Source organism: Zeugodacus cucurbitae, chromosome 4 (genome assembly GCF_028554725.1).
Source record: "Zeugodacus cucurbitae isolate PBARC_wt_2022May chromosome 4, idZeuCucr1.2, whole genome shotgun sequence".
NCBI lineage: Eukaryota > Metazoa > Arthropoda > Insecta > Diptera > Tephritidae > Zeugodacus > Zeugodacus cucurbitae.
In genome coordinates, this window is record NC_071669.1 from 72,485,961 (window position 1) to 72,501,149 (window position 15,189).

The 15,189-nt window shown below is 37.5% G+C and overlaps 1 protein-coding gene across 8 annotated transcripts in view; it reads right to left on the reverse strand.

Annotated features, from left to right (window-relative positions):
• Nucleotides 1-15,189, reverse strand: part of LOC105211882 (tyrosine-protein kinase Src64B) — a 54,921-nt gene that overhangs the window by 15,943 nt on the left and 23,789 nt on the right. The window contains exon 4 of one of the 8 annotated variants that reach the window (XM_054228916.1): nucleotides 8,438-8,478. The exons of the other annotated variants lie outside the window; for them this stretch is intronic. The gene's annotated coding sequence lies outside the window, so the exon portion shown is untranslated. The remainder of the gene's footprint in view (nucleotides 1-8,437; nucleotides 8,479-15,189) is intronic. 8 annotated transcript variants of the gene reach the window in all.

Here is a 15,189-nt window from a genome sequence, read left to right on the forward strand (position 1 = left end):
ACCTAACCCATTACCAATGCCATCACCACTTCCGCTGTAGTAAGAAGCTCAATTATTGCGCAAACTTAAGAAAACAGCTTAGTCTTAGCTTAAATGAGCAAAATTGACTCTAACAGTGGCAACAAACACAATTTGTGTGCAATGAAGACTTAAAACGCAAAACTTTAAATTTAATCTCTATTGCTTTTTGCTGGGATTAAAGTCAAAGTACTTTCGACTGATTAAAAAAATCAACATTGCCTACCTGCCTGCCCGTCTGCCATCTCCGGTGAGCACGCCCAACCACCAACAGCCGCAGGCTTAGAATGGAAACTATGTTGCAATAAAGCGTTGTAGTGTTGATGACCCACATAGTCATCAAAGTGGAGGAGCTGCACATGCCGCATACCAATTACTTCAACACACTCACGAGCACTCGTGTGTGAGGACATATGCAAAGCATATGTATGTATGTGTGTGTGTTTGAATTGACTTTTTGCGCTATTATTTTTGTGTGTAAGCGAATGGGCAAAATACTAGTGCTGGCAAGTGTCATTCTGCTTTTTTGTTAAATTTTGTTGCAAAAGCCAAAGGCGAAGCAAAGCAAAGTGAGCGAACAGACGTGACTTTAATTTGGTCTAAGTAAAGAAAAAATAAGTACATATGTATTTAGTAGATATGTATGTTTGTGAATGAAAAGGAAAAGTGAAAACTACTGATTTGCAGAATGCACGTAAACGTAAAAAAGGGGGCGTGTACTTACTTACAATGTATGTAGACTCGTGTGTATGTACACTAGTGACGTGCGGATTAATGAAGGAGCATATTATCAGGCGAAATGGGTGTGCACTTTCCCTTTGTGGAAATGTACAAGAGTTACAAATATATGAAAATTCAGGTGGGTCGAAATACACGTACTATTGTGTTTTTATCACCCAACTATTTTTGGTAAAGTGCAATCCACAATCGAGGTGAACTGGATACCCAAAAATAAAATTTTAAATAAAAATCTATATTTTTTTATACTCTCGCAACAAAAGTTGCTAAGAGAGTATTATAGTTTTGTTCAGATAACGGTTGTTTGTAAGTCATAAAACTAAACGAGTTAGATATAGGGTTATATATATCAAAATGATCAGGGTGACCAGACGAGTCAAAATCCGAATGTCTGTCTGCCCGTCCGTCCGTCCGTGCAACGGATAACTTGAGTAAAAATTGAGACCACTGCCACGCCCACAAAATGACGAAAAACGAAAACACATAAAGTGTCATAACTAAGCCATAAATAAAGTTATTAAGGATCGCACTAGGAAGGGACATATTTGGATGTAATTTTTTTGGGGAAGTGGGCGTGGCTCCGCCCCAAATACGTTTTTTGTACATATCTCGCAAACCAATGAAGCTATATAAACCAAACTTTCTGCAGTCGGTTCTCTTACGTACCGCACCACACACCATGGAAATAGTTGAAATCGGATAATAACCACGCCCACCTCCCATACAAAGGTTAGGTTGAAAATGACTAAAAGTGGGTTAACTCACTAACGAAAAACGTCAGAAACACTAAATTTTACAGAAGAAATGGCAGAAGGAAGCTGCACTCAGATTTTTTTACAAAATGGAAAACGGGCGTGGCATCGCACACTTATGGGTCAAAAACCATATTTCAAGAACTACTCGACCGATTCGAATGAATTTCGGTATATAATATTTTCTTGACACCCTTGGCACGTGTGGAAAATGGATGAAATCGGTTCACAACCACGACTACTTCTCATGTAACTCAATTTCGAACTCCATCTTATTCCTTCACTTTATAATATAAACATAAGGAACCAATGGAGATAGCGAAATATAACTTTACACAAATACTGTATATGATCTGTGAAAACATTGTCGAAATCAGACTATAACTTTTCAAAGCCCCGAATATCGAATATGAAGAATTCAGTGCCCCATGGTAATTTTTCACCAAAAATTTCGGTAAATCTTTCAGGTATCTTAATTTAATTCAGAGGAAATATTTTTCTTCTAGTAATGTGTCTCTGTACCAGAAATGGTTAAAATCGGGGCATAACTTCCCCTAGCTCTCATATACCTAATTATAGGATTTGCAAATTGGGTCAAATTGCGAATAAATTGCGAGAGTATAAAATGTTCGGTTGCCCCCGAACTTAGCCTTTCCTTACTTATTTATTTATATATAAGTTTAAGCTCAGATCTAATAACTTTATTTTAGATTTCAATTGAAATTACCATTATATATAACTTTTCTATGTCACCCTGATTTAGCGCCATCTGTTTGCCAGTTCTGTCACTGCCACTTTTGATATAAAAAATGAGATATTTATATATAGATAAAAAAACAGCAGAATAAAATTAATTTGAGGAGATAAAACTTCGTTTAAATATATGTAAATTATTTGTTGTACAATATATGCATAATCTTCACAGATCTCTCCAAAATCAACCTCATCTTTAGCGTCCCTCGTAACATGAAACGACTAATTTAGGTGACTACTAAACAAGAATTAGTATTGACTAATTATCCCATTTAAAATGAAGGTTAGGAGTTTTATTAAAATATAAAAAATACAAAATATGATTCGTAGCATTACAATAAAAAACCAAAATACCATTTTCAGAAATTTTAAATTAAATATTATACATTGGATATATTCCAATATTACCATTTATCAAAATTTTTTTCTTGTATTTTCCATAACTTCAAACTGTTATCATCCTCATACATAATTTTAACAGATTTTCATGAATATGCTTCAATGCTTTGGACGAATATATAAAAATATACACGAAGCTTCTATTTCGATAAACAAACAGTAAGTGCGTGTTCGATGACATAGTGAACACCCCCGAAAAAGTGCTCTGAGCTACACCATAACCTAACATTTTAACATTTACACATAATACATTTGTCCATATGTATGTGTATTTACGTAGTTAACGCTCCTTTTTATGTACTCCTTACACACTTTTCGAACAATTCATTGTTATTTTGACCACAACTTCGTCGTCCGGCAACAAATTCTCTGAACTACATAACTTTTTGTGGTGACGCCATCGACACCGATTTGGTTGAAGTGTTGGTGTTGGCAATGATGACGTTGCTTTTGCTTTGGCCGCTGGCATCGCCGGTAGCATGGAATTGAAATTTGCTGCGGTACGTCACATGCCAAACCATAATTAAGTAAAACGCAAACAAACGCCCTCTGCGTAAATGGTGGAGCTGCACGGTGGGTGGAAGGAGGCGTCGGCAAACGAGGCGAATAAAGAAATATTTCTTTTGGAATTTTAATCAGCGATATGATGGAATATTTTTATATTTTCGTATATGCGATTGGCAATTGTGCTCAGTAGGAAAGTTGTGACAGATGACAGCTCTATGACAGCGCCACCAAAAACAGCTGAGGAAACGAAGTTTCGCTTTTTACAAATTTGAAAAACTTAATATTTATTTTTACAAATCAAAATATTGTACCTAGTTAGTCTTTAGCGGAAGAGGGAACTTATGAAACGAAGTCTTTCCTACTGGGTAGTATAGTTTCATACATATATAAAGTTAACACTGTTGGCACCACCCACATTTCAGCGTGTACGAGTATATGTTCGCGTTAATAATCAGTTAATTTCAGATATTTTATACAACATAGAGACCTGGTGATTTTTGTTTTGGTAGCAAATTAATTAACTGTGATTTATTGATGTGCTTAATCGAATTCCCGAAAAATAGTTGCACCCTTCTAATTGGGTTTTCGCGGGTTCTCCTAATATGCTAATACTTTCGACCATGAAACTTGTTTGGCATTTAAGCTCAGAGTACTGTATTTAAATCTTCGTTCAATAACATGACAACCCTTTAATGGAAATACTTTTAGTATTGAAATATGTCTAAATTCAAATAACAGTAGAAGCAATGATGAGGCGAATATTAAAGCCAACTCTGAATAGAAGATTCGAAACACTTCTACTGCTCCAATAAGCTCATTTTAAGCAAGTATTTAACAAGCTTTATTTATATTACATCAAGCTCTACACAATACATAACAGTTACTTCGCGGCTTTTGTAATATTTCCACATATGATGAACGAAAGGATTGAAATAAATTTAATTTGCTATTTTTCGCGCGTAGAAAAGAGAGCAGAAAATAAGGTGACACACACACATCAACAATCGCAAAATACATTTTCATCACATTATGAGCGCTTTAGCTTCAAAGAGAACGGAAAATTTAATTTTACTATTCCTACGTGCGCGGATTTGGCGAAAGCTCCTTAGCAAAATGGCGCAAGTAATTTCATTTAGTTTTGGCGGTTCTTAGAACCCATATGCTGCCAGCAAAGTATCTTAACTTTGGAATGAAGCCGCAGAGTAGGTATGGTGAAGATAATTTTATATAAAGAACATATGTGTAGATCTGTGTACATTAGTACCTGTAGATATAAAAAAAAAAGCTTTCAGTGATTATTGGCAAGTATTTAACCATCAGTTCAGAATACTAAAAACTTTTTCCAACTGCTCAAAGTATCTCGAGCATTGTACGTGCAGTGGGTACTAGCAAAGTAGGGCGATGAAAAATGGTTTGGTAGCAAAAATGAATCATTGCCTACAATTAGGCGCATGGTTGAATTTGAGATGAATATGCCTATGAAATCAGACTTTCTTAGATTGTTTACTACATTAAGAATGTGATGCCTTTTGAAATAGAGGAAAATCAAGGAAGATGATGGAATAAATAAACACGGATGCCTTTTTCAGTCAAAATTGAAGACACCTTATATCTAAGTAAGCATGGTATGAAATGGAGTCTCAGAAACTTTATGTAGTGAAAACCACAACATAATTGAAATCGGAGAATTCTCTGCTATATCGCCGAGCACGTCGTCCGAAAGAAAGGGACATGGCATAGGAAATTGTATTGATTTCGATTAATAGGTTCCTGTCTGATTTGAGAAAGAAATTTAGGGGCCTCATTAAAGCTCAAGGAACATTCAACAATAATATAACAACAAATAAAACGCCGACTCCGCTTCATTAAGCGAGAACTGTGGATGATACACGTTTCAGGCGGAGCCCCAAACGAAAACAACAAGTATTAATATTTAGACACACAGTTGAGGTATATTTATCGTACAAGTCAAGTGTATTGACATTCATGGGAGCAAACAATATGCTGACCTCGAGCAAACAGTAAATAGGACACAGAGAATGCAAATGTATATAATATCACAACAATAACAACCACAACCACAAGCACAACAACAAATAATGCCTGCCGCAAGTGCTTCCACGATGGCGTCCCAAGAATGCAGTAAAATATAGACTAATGGTGGCGGCAAATATGGCACTGGACGAAGTATGATGCCATCAACGCGGAGCTTGATGAAATCACCAACTACAACGTGGCTCCTTGCCGGAGCGTTTAAGCAAATGCGAGTCTTTACTGTTAGTGGCGTTGCGTGCCGAACGTGCGCATGCATACGCGTGCCTGCGCCGCCAGCAGCCAACAGCAGCCGAGCCAACTATTGGACGCCCCACATAGTCAGTCGTCTCTCCACGCTGCGCTGCGTTGCGCTAAGAGTCATGGCTGGGCGATGCGGTTCGTGCAGAACATACAAAGTAGCGGCCGCTTCTGGGGCACGTTGAGACATTTGGAAAGCACCCAGAGGACATTATAACCATCATTTTGTTGCCAAGTGTGGCGTACACATCTACATATGTATGTATGTATGTATGTGTGTGAGCATGTGGCAAGCAGTTAGTGTTCGTGCGTGCGTGCGCCACGGCGAAAAGTGTGAGTGTGTGAACATAAAACAATATTGCTGCATGTGTAAACTCAATTGTTGTTGGCCGGCAGCTGTCCTTAATACCCCCACAAACATACATAGATATCCAAACATAAATATATGTAGATATGTATGGTATATGGAAGTCGGTTGGTAGGTGCATGCATTCGCATTGCAGCGTGAAATAAGAAACCGTAGTGAGCGACTAGTGCAAAAGTAATAAAGTAAATGCAATGGCGAAACGAACGTGTGTGCGACGCGTGAATATGTTTGTTCGAATTTATGTAAATATGTATCTATGTCAAAGGAGTTGCAAAGGAAAAGGGTGCATGGCAAACGACACGCTTGCCAAGCAGTTTATATGTTGAGACAAGCACTGCGAAAACATGTTGCTAAAGTCCATAAATATGATGTAAATTGCAAAATGAGCACTTGCGTGACACACACCCAATAAAGTAATTGGTCCAAGTGAAGTCATGTTGAACTTTAAAAATATTAAAGTTAAATGAGAAAATTTGTTAAGCACTCGCTTTCGATATTCCAATCATTACTTGATTATTTTTGAAATCATACGAATTTCGACTGACGGTTTCATATATGCATATTAATACGGCTATGTAAACTGATGTAGAGCAACACCAAAAGCTCCGTCAGGATCGGGAAGGACCTCTCCGAGCCGTTCGATACCAAACGAGGCTTCAGACAGGGTGACTCACTATCGTGCGACTTCTTCAATCTATTACTGGAAAAAATAATACGAGCTGCAGAGCTAAATAGAGAAGGTACAATCTTCTACAAGAGTGTACAGCTGCTGGCGTATGCAACAACCGCGACGTTTGTTCTGCTTTTTCCAGACTAGATAAAGAAGCCAAGTGAATGAGGACAAGACGAAATATCTCCTGTCGTCAAACAAACAGTCAACGCATTCGCGTCTTGGCTCCCACGTCACTGTTGACAGTCATACCTTTGAAGTAGTAGATAGTTTCGTCAACTTTGGAACCAGCGTTAACAACACCAACAATGTCAGCCTTGAAATCCAGCGCAGAATCACTCTTGCCAACAGGTGCTACTTTGGACTGAGTAGGCAATTGAACAGTAAAGTCCTCTCTCGACGAACCAAAATCAAACTCTACAAGTCGCTCATTATTCCCGTCCTGATGTATAGCGCTGAAGCGTGGACGATGACAACATCCGATGAGACGACTCTTGGGGTTTTCGAGAGAAAGGTTTTGTGTAAGATTTAGGGTCCTCTGAACATTGGCAACGGCGAATACCCCAGACGATGGAACGATGAGCTGTACAACTTATACGACGACATTGACATAGTGCAGCGAATAAAAAGACAGCGGCTACGCTGGCTAGGTCATGTTGTACGAATGGATGGAAACACTCCAGCTTTGAAAGTGTTCGATGCAGTACCCGTTGGACGAAGCCGCGGAAGAGGATGACCTCCACCACTCCGGTGGAAAGACCAAGTGCAAAGTGACCTGGCTTCACTTGGTGTTTCCAGTTGGCGCCAAAAAGCAAAAAGCAGGAACGAGTGACGCGCTCTGGTGGATTCGGCTATAATCGCTAAAAGCGGTTTCTACGCCAAATATATACACTTTACTTAAGATATATATTACAATATATATGGTATTATAAGATAATGAAGAGGTGTTTCATTCACCAAATTTTATTTGAAAATTTATCTATTTTTCACCTTCATGTGTCACATATGGAAAAAAATTTGAGCTTTCTGACAGCCAATGTGCAAATCGAATACCGCTGAAGCTTAAGATACTCGTGGTTGTCGACGTCAGGATAAAACATATGGCTAAAATGCTGAAGCTTAATCCTAACTGACAAATACCAACGGGCGCCAATGTGTCCGAAAGAGAGTGGGTGCCAATTGGGGGGAAAACTGTGGCTGACTGGAATTGACAATCAGTCCGTTCCACACACACATATATATATGCGCTAAAATAAATATATGTATGCAGGGTAAACATAAAATGGCTAATGGGCGATGACAAATATTTAAACGCACACATAGTCATAAAACTCATGGATATTTGCATACACTGTGTCCACATTAACTAATTTATGTATTAGTTTACCGTTTTACTGGTGGAAATGCGTAAATATATTCATATATTAGATATGCATAGCAAAAATATAATATTATCCACTTTATAAAGCAAAAAAATTATACCACTTTGGCAACTTTTTTAACTCGATTGATTGGCAATATTGATACTACTTCACATTTGTTGTTGCATGTTAGAAAGGGAGGAAAAGTGAAAGAGGAAAGTATAGAGAAATGCGCGTAGTGAAACGGAAAAGCCAATAGCTGCCATCAGATAGCAAAGTAAATAAAAGAACAATCACATTCAGCAATTTGATAAAATGTCGCAGCATAAAAAGTGGAAAACAAAATCCACATAAAAAAGTAATGACCAAATGGAATATTGCGTACGAAAGAAAAACAAGAACGAAAAAATATGATTTCGCTGCACACATACACATATGTAGATATGTATGTACTCGTATGTGTAAATGTGATCTGATATGTTAACGATTTGATAAGTAGAGTATGAAATAAAATCGAAAATAAGCTTGCATGAAGCGCAAGGATCAAGGATATAAGTTTACATTTCATAAGCGCACTCACATTTCATTTGTTAACAGTTCGGTATTATTAACTGGTCTCACCTAAAAAATAGAGAAGGAAATTTTCAAAAATTTTGTATAAATTATATTTGAAATATTTAAAATTTTATCAGTTACATAAAACAATTCAGAATTTCGTTTTTTCGCTATTTTTTACTGATAGGTATATTAAATTTGACGTTTTATTGGAAGTGGGCGTGGTTGTAATTTGATTCCATTAAAGAAAATGCCATAAGAATTAAATGAAAATCAATCAATTTGCTAGCGAGACCTTATATTTATGTAAGAGTAGTGCCACACATTTCTTATAATTTTTTGACTAATCAATCTCTAACCAAATAATTTTTCTCTTCCATCATTTTGCTTGTGTTGAGTAAAATAGCGAACTTCAATACAAAATTTTCGAAGATTTTGACAGATAATACGCTTCCATATTCAATATCCTTTATATTCTGAATTCTGACCCAAATACAGATTGATTCTGGATGCCTCGGTCTTAACGAAATTGTAGATAATTTCTTAGATAACGCAAGGCTGGAACATAATTTCTGCAATTACTCTCAAAGAAACAATATATCATCTCAATGAAAGATCCCTTTGCCTTTCCGAATGCCTCCTTTCCAAAATATATAAACATTTCTTCATGTAAAAACATACCAATTGTTCCAAGTCATTGAATCACTGCGACACTAAACAGTTCACTTGAAATATGACCCACAAGCATATTTGTGGTGAACCAAAAAATAATATTCCTAGAACCCATACATAAACCACACATTAAGAAAGAAACCAGTGACACAAAGTTCAATAACAACAAAACTTTGTGTGTAATAATCAACGAAAGCGGAAATCGAACGGGCACAACGTTCACAAATCCAGAATTCAGAACTAAGTGTATAAGCACACAAAGAAAGCTTAAAATTGCCTGTGGGTTCGCCCACAGCACTCGGCGCTCATAGTGGTCAAAAACCAAAAAACAAAAACGGGGCATCGACCGCTGGGGACTTACGCCATGGATTGCAGTAAATTGGCTGAGTGACACACTCGCACACACACATACAATCACACGTATGAGTAACGGATGTAGACACGGCCTGCGGTTGGTTTATACTCAGGCACTACCCGGTGGGTGAAATGCAGACCCACCAAAGCACACACACACACACCCATCCACAGAGAGGAAAGCACATGTGAGCCACGTGAAAGTTTAAAATGCACTTGAGGTTTCGGATAGCCTTGCATGTTTTGATTTATATCAAATTCGTTTATTTTCCAACGCGACGCTGTCATATGCTCGTAAAGCAATTTGTTTTGATTTTTTTTGTTTTTTGTTTTTGGTATTACAACGGTTTGCGCCGTCTTACCAACGTAATTTGAATAATGGCGTATAAATAAATTAATTCATTTCCTATGCAATTACAGATATGTATGTATGAATTCAGTTATGTTTACTAGTTATTGTAGCTGTTGTTGTATGTTGATTGTTCATTTGCTGTTTCGGTTATTTAGTTTTGACTTTTTGGTAAGCAATAAACGTGCCACAAACACTTGCATACAAACTATTATTTTTTCTATACATGTATGTATGTATGTAAATGCAATTAGAAGAATGTTAATGTTTTTCCGTTATGTCTGTCAAGTGGACATTTAATTTGGCCAATTCAACTTATTTTAGCCGGTTCCGGAATTATGAGAAAACAAAACAAATTTTCTGAATCGTTCATAATGAGATAGATGTTATTGTAGTAAAACAAGTAAGGAAGGACTAAGTTCGGGAGTGCCCGAACATTTTATACTCTCGCAAGTTATTTGTTTAATGTTAATAATATATGTAACACACAATTCGATCCATATATTCAGCATAAAGTCCACTAAAATAACGAAAATCATTATATACATATAGTGTCGTGACTGAGACAATTCCTGAAACAATTTCAACTATTTTTGCCACCAATCTACATTATACGATACACGAGATTTTACATTCACTCAATTTTACTAATATATCTCACATATTGAACGATATATACGGTATACAGTCCACCGGAAGTTTGAAAATCCGTATTTAAAAATCTGGGAAAGGTACCGATATTTTCGGTAAAATAGTACTCACAACCACTGAAGTCTACATGCTCGATATCTGGGGCTTTAAAAAGTTATAGTCTGATTTCGGCGATTTTTAGACAGACGATGTCACACTAGAAATACAGTTTCGATGCAAAGCTCTGTTTCGATAGCTTCAATGCTACTTGATTTATATATTGTCAATTGTATGAATCGGATGGCATTCAAAATATGTTAAGGGAAGTAGGAGTGGTTGTAAAACGATTTCGCTTATCTCACATTCGTAACATCAGAGTGTCAAACAAATTGTATGTAGCCAGCAACGTTGATATTGGTCGAGTAGTCCTTGAGATATGATATTTTGACCTAAAAATGGGCGAGGCTACGTCTATTTTCTATTTTTTACTCCAATATCAGTGCAACACTTTGCTGCAATATTTTCTATGACAGCGAATATTCGGAATTCAATCCACTATATATCTAACTCTTTTAGGTGTTCAAAACAATCGTTATGTGAACAAAATTACTACCTATTTGTGCAACATGTTGCAAGAGAGAAAAAATAAGAGGATTTTAAAACAAATTAATTTACAATCTTGGTAATGGTAAATGTTATTTTCCCATGCCAGTCGGGAAATGATCTCAGTGGACGTTTAACTTAAAGCTAGCTGAGATTTCTGATCGTAGGAATATAAAGGCCATTATAAAGCCGAAGAATACTTAAAATTTAACTGATTTAAATATAATAAACGCAGAACCAAGATTATGGAGTTAATTAAGCAACAATTACTTCGAAAAATAATACAAGATTTGTATCTGAATATGAAAAGTTTCCTCCAAACGTTTAGCGCGTTTCATTGCAATATGGGAATCTTCCAAAAATAGGGCAATCTTACAAAAAATAATTTCTAATGGATTAGCACCAATTTGTACTTGTTCGCACGCAAAAGAAAAAAATTGTTGACACAAATGAGTCTCATCAGAACAAAACAGGCATTTCAATAGCAGCAATATGCCACATCATTGCCGCTAAACAAGCAATAAATCAACTGCAATGAAAATAGAAATGGAGAAGTCGCAAGTAAAGGCATAAAAGTGCCCACACTCAAAGCGGCCGATACTGTTGCGCTATTAATACTCAAATACTCATCGGCATGCAGGCGTTCATTATGTCAGTCTGTCACAGTGACACTGCGCTGCACTGCTTTTACACACATACATATTTGATTGGGTGAGGTGGCGGCACAGCGAGGCGAGCGTGCGGTGGCAAGCGTTGCATGTGGCCGGCATTTATGTAAAGGCGATTTATTGCCACACATACATATACATACATACAAAAAATACATACCTACATGAAAGCATGAGTGTGTATGTGTGCTGTGCGATTGCTGCACCATGTCATGATTATCCCCACAGCATGAACGGTGGGGTGATTGCTGTTGCTGTTGCAGTTGTTGTTGTTGCTGCTTCATAAACATGACATGCTCCACATTTGCTGACATTTTGTGTACTTCACGAAACGAAAAAAACCTGCATACAGTAACACACATATACATGTACCGCTATGCGGACACTCTCAAAAGTAGTATAATGTGAAGGAGGAGCAGCAGCTACTGGACGACAGCAGCAAGCACTCAAGCGTTCTAGTCCACTTTCTTAAGCTGCACACACACGTACTCGTACACATAAACAGAACTTTTTCACTTTTGCGCTTTGCATTTGTTATTTGCTGTTGGCACAGTTGCATTTTCGGCAAACGAAAACACGAAAATTACCCGCTCGAAGCGAGGGGTCGGACAGGTGCATTTGTGTTGAGTGGCACACTAATCGCATACGTGCAACATTTTTGAGAGTGCTCCAGCTGGGCATAGACGCCCAAAAGCGAGCTTTGTGAAAAATAATCACGAAACATTAAAACACTTTTCCGAGCTTCATAAGTGTCACTTTGCATACAAATTTGCAATGATCATAATGAATGAAATTCTGCATTGGAAATCCCATTTTAGCATTTAAGTAGAGGCGTCGTGCATAGAAATGGGTTGTGCAGATTGCAGATTGGATTTCCGTATTTCGTATTTAAATTGTTTTCACTCGCACACATCGCTTGCCGGCATGTACTTGCTGTATGTGTCTGTGTGTGCAGCAGTCGCACTACCTGCAGGCGTTGGCAAAAATTTCCTCACATTTGAAATTTTTGTTTTACGTTCAGCGAAGCTTATGTACGGCCAGGGATTTGAGTATATGCGCCGTAGATGCCATTTAGGAAAAAATAGCATCACCTCATTTCATCAAGAAAGTCTTTTCGTATGAATGTTTGCCAATTCTTGGCATCCCAAAGTTATGGTACTTTCAACAAGTCTACTTTTGGGCTCGGAACTCAAAATTTTACTCTATCGATTTTAATTCCCTATTCCCTTCCTAAAACATTAGTGTACAATTCGAAACTAATGGATTTCCCTGCGGGGTTACATGTTGGTCTCAGCACGAAACATCGTCTTATCAAGATGTACACAAAAATAAATTACAACACAAAAACCATAAGCGCGCCAACACATACACCCGAGTAATGTAAGTGGGTGTGTATGCAACGTCACCACCTGCAACTTCGTTTTCAAAGCGCTTTCCTTCCGTACTTTGCGTCTGCCGAGCCCGTCTTGTACGCTGTCGCCGGCACGAAACACCTTCAAGTGTCGGAAATTATGAATGAATGAATGAAAAGTATACGGAGGAGCTGAGGTTGAAGAACATCATGCATGTGTATGTGCAACTGTCTGTGTGTGTGGTAAGCATGAAAAAGGATCTCCAGTTGGGCGGCATTTCCGACTGCATTGTGCCTCACTTATGTAAGTGCAACATGAGGGTGTTGTTGCCAGACGTTCATGTGTGTGTACCTCTCTGTGGGTCTGTGTTGAAATTTGCTCCGGGCTGCATTTGCCCACCATTTTGTGTTGGGCCCCAACACTTTCCACTGACAATGACAATGTTTGTTAATGCGGCCGCATTGTGGTTGAAATTTCCGCCAAGGACATAGACACACGAGAGAGAGAGGGCCGACGCCATGGCATTAATATTCATTTCCCTAAACGGTTAATAAATAAAGTCTGGCAGGATAAGCTCTGTAGTAGGCTTAGGTGAATAGGATTTTGGTTAATATGTTAAATAATAGATTGTGAAGCTGAGTTTTGACACAAAGCGAATTCGCTAGAAGTACTTGGGTCTGTGGTCCGGCGAAAAGCAACGAAATTGAATATAGTAATCATTTTGGAGGAATTTTATTGCAAATAGAAGACGGCACGCTTCAAAGTACAAAATTAGGTTATGTGGATGCAGTTTGAACTTTCGAAAACTGAGAGATCCGTGTTTACAAGCAAAGTACATCGAAATAAATGCAGTAAGGTGTAATGTAGGGTGGATGGATAATAAATTTTAGTAATTTGTTTTAAAGACAACTCTGAACTTATTTAATGGTTCGTTCAGAAGTTAGAGGTTCCCATCGAAATCTTCCAACGGTAGATCCAGAAAACGGCGCTCATCGCGGTTGAAACAAGATGTTCGATGTAATTTACGAAATATGTCAGTGATCGAGTCTCACTGTATTTTGTACATTACTTCTTAGTGTCTTCATTATAAATCTTCATCAATCATCAAGCGGGGCCGTATTACTCATTCAATCACAGTGATTTAGCAAGCTTGCAGAACTAATATTCTAAAACTTGAAATCCTACCTGTATTATATACATATGTCTTTCGTCTTATATCTAACATGTTGAGCATATATTCCGATATTAGAAACAAGTTCGAACAAGGAGTAACAAACTCCAACCATAAAACATTGCAAATTAACCTTCTTAAGTCTTAAAGTCATTAATAAACAAGCCGTACCTTCAGGAACTGTTCTGTCTATACCTAAATCTATTTTGTCATGATTTAAATGCACATTCAAGGAAATCTGAGCGAAAGGTTGAATTTAAATGGATAGAGCTCACAAATGTTCACATATTTATGGTGCTATGACCTTTGCATCGGTCAAACGCAATTTTCTACAACAAATAGGACCACTACGCGAACAAAGCGCGACCTCTGGCTGATGAAAGGTTTGTAATAATAAAATATCGTTTTGAAAGTATCCAACGACTTGCACACATGAATATGCTTCGTAAATGGAAGAATTGAAACCATGAACTGCCGCCCTTCAACCCCTTATTGGAAAGCGCGCAGAAGCATGTCATATTACCAATGCCTATTATCGGACTAACATTTTATGTTTTTAGGTATTTTCTTGTGCGTCATATAAATATTTACATTGAGCTCGTCGCCGCCAATGTCTATCGAAGCTTGCTTGTAAATGGAGAAGGTTAAGCGGTTTGTCACTGAATTATCGGCTTATATTGTGGCCACCATCTCAATGTCCGTTGAACGAGTGGAGGGCAGCTAATAAAGTAGGTTTTTTGTTGTTTTTTTTGTTTGTTATACAGATATGACTACAGTAGATATTTATGTCCATACACATGTGTGAAAAGGGCTAGTGGAAAAAATTTACGTTTTTAAGTTGAGTTTTTAATGTAAGATATTTGTATAGGAGAGCTTAGTTCGAAATTTATAAATATTATCATTCCGGAAATATGCCTAAAAACGTTGCCTACATTTAGGGTGATATTTCATTTCAATCAAATGTGAGCAAATATTAAA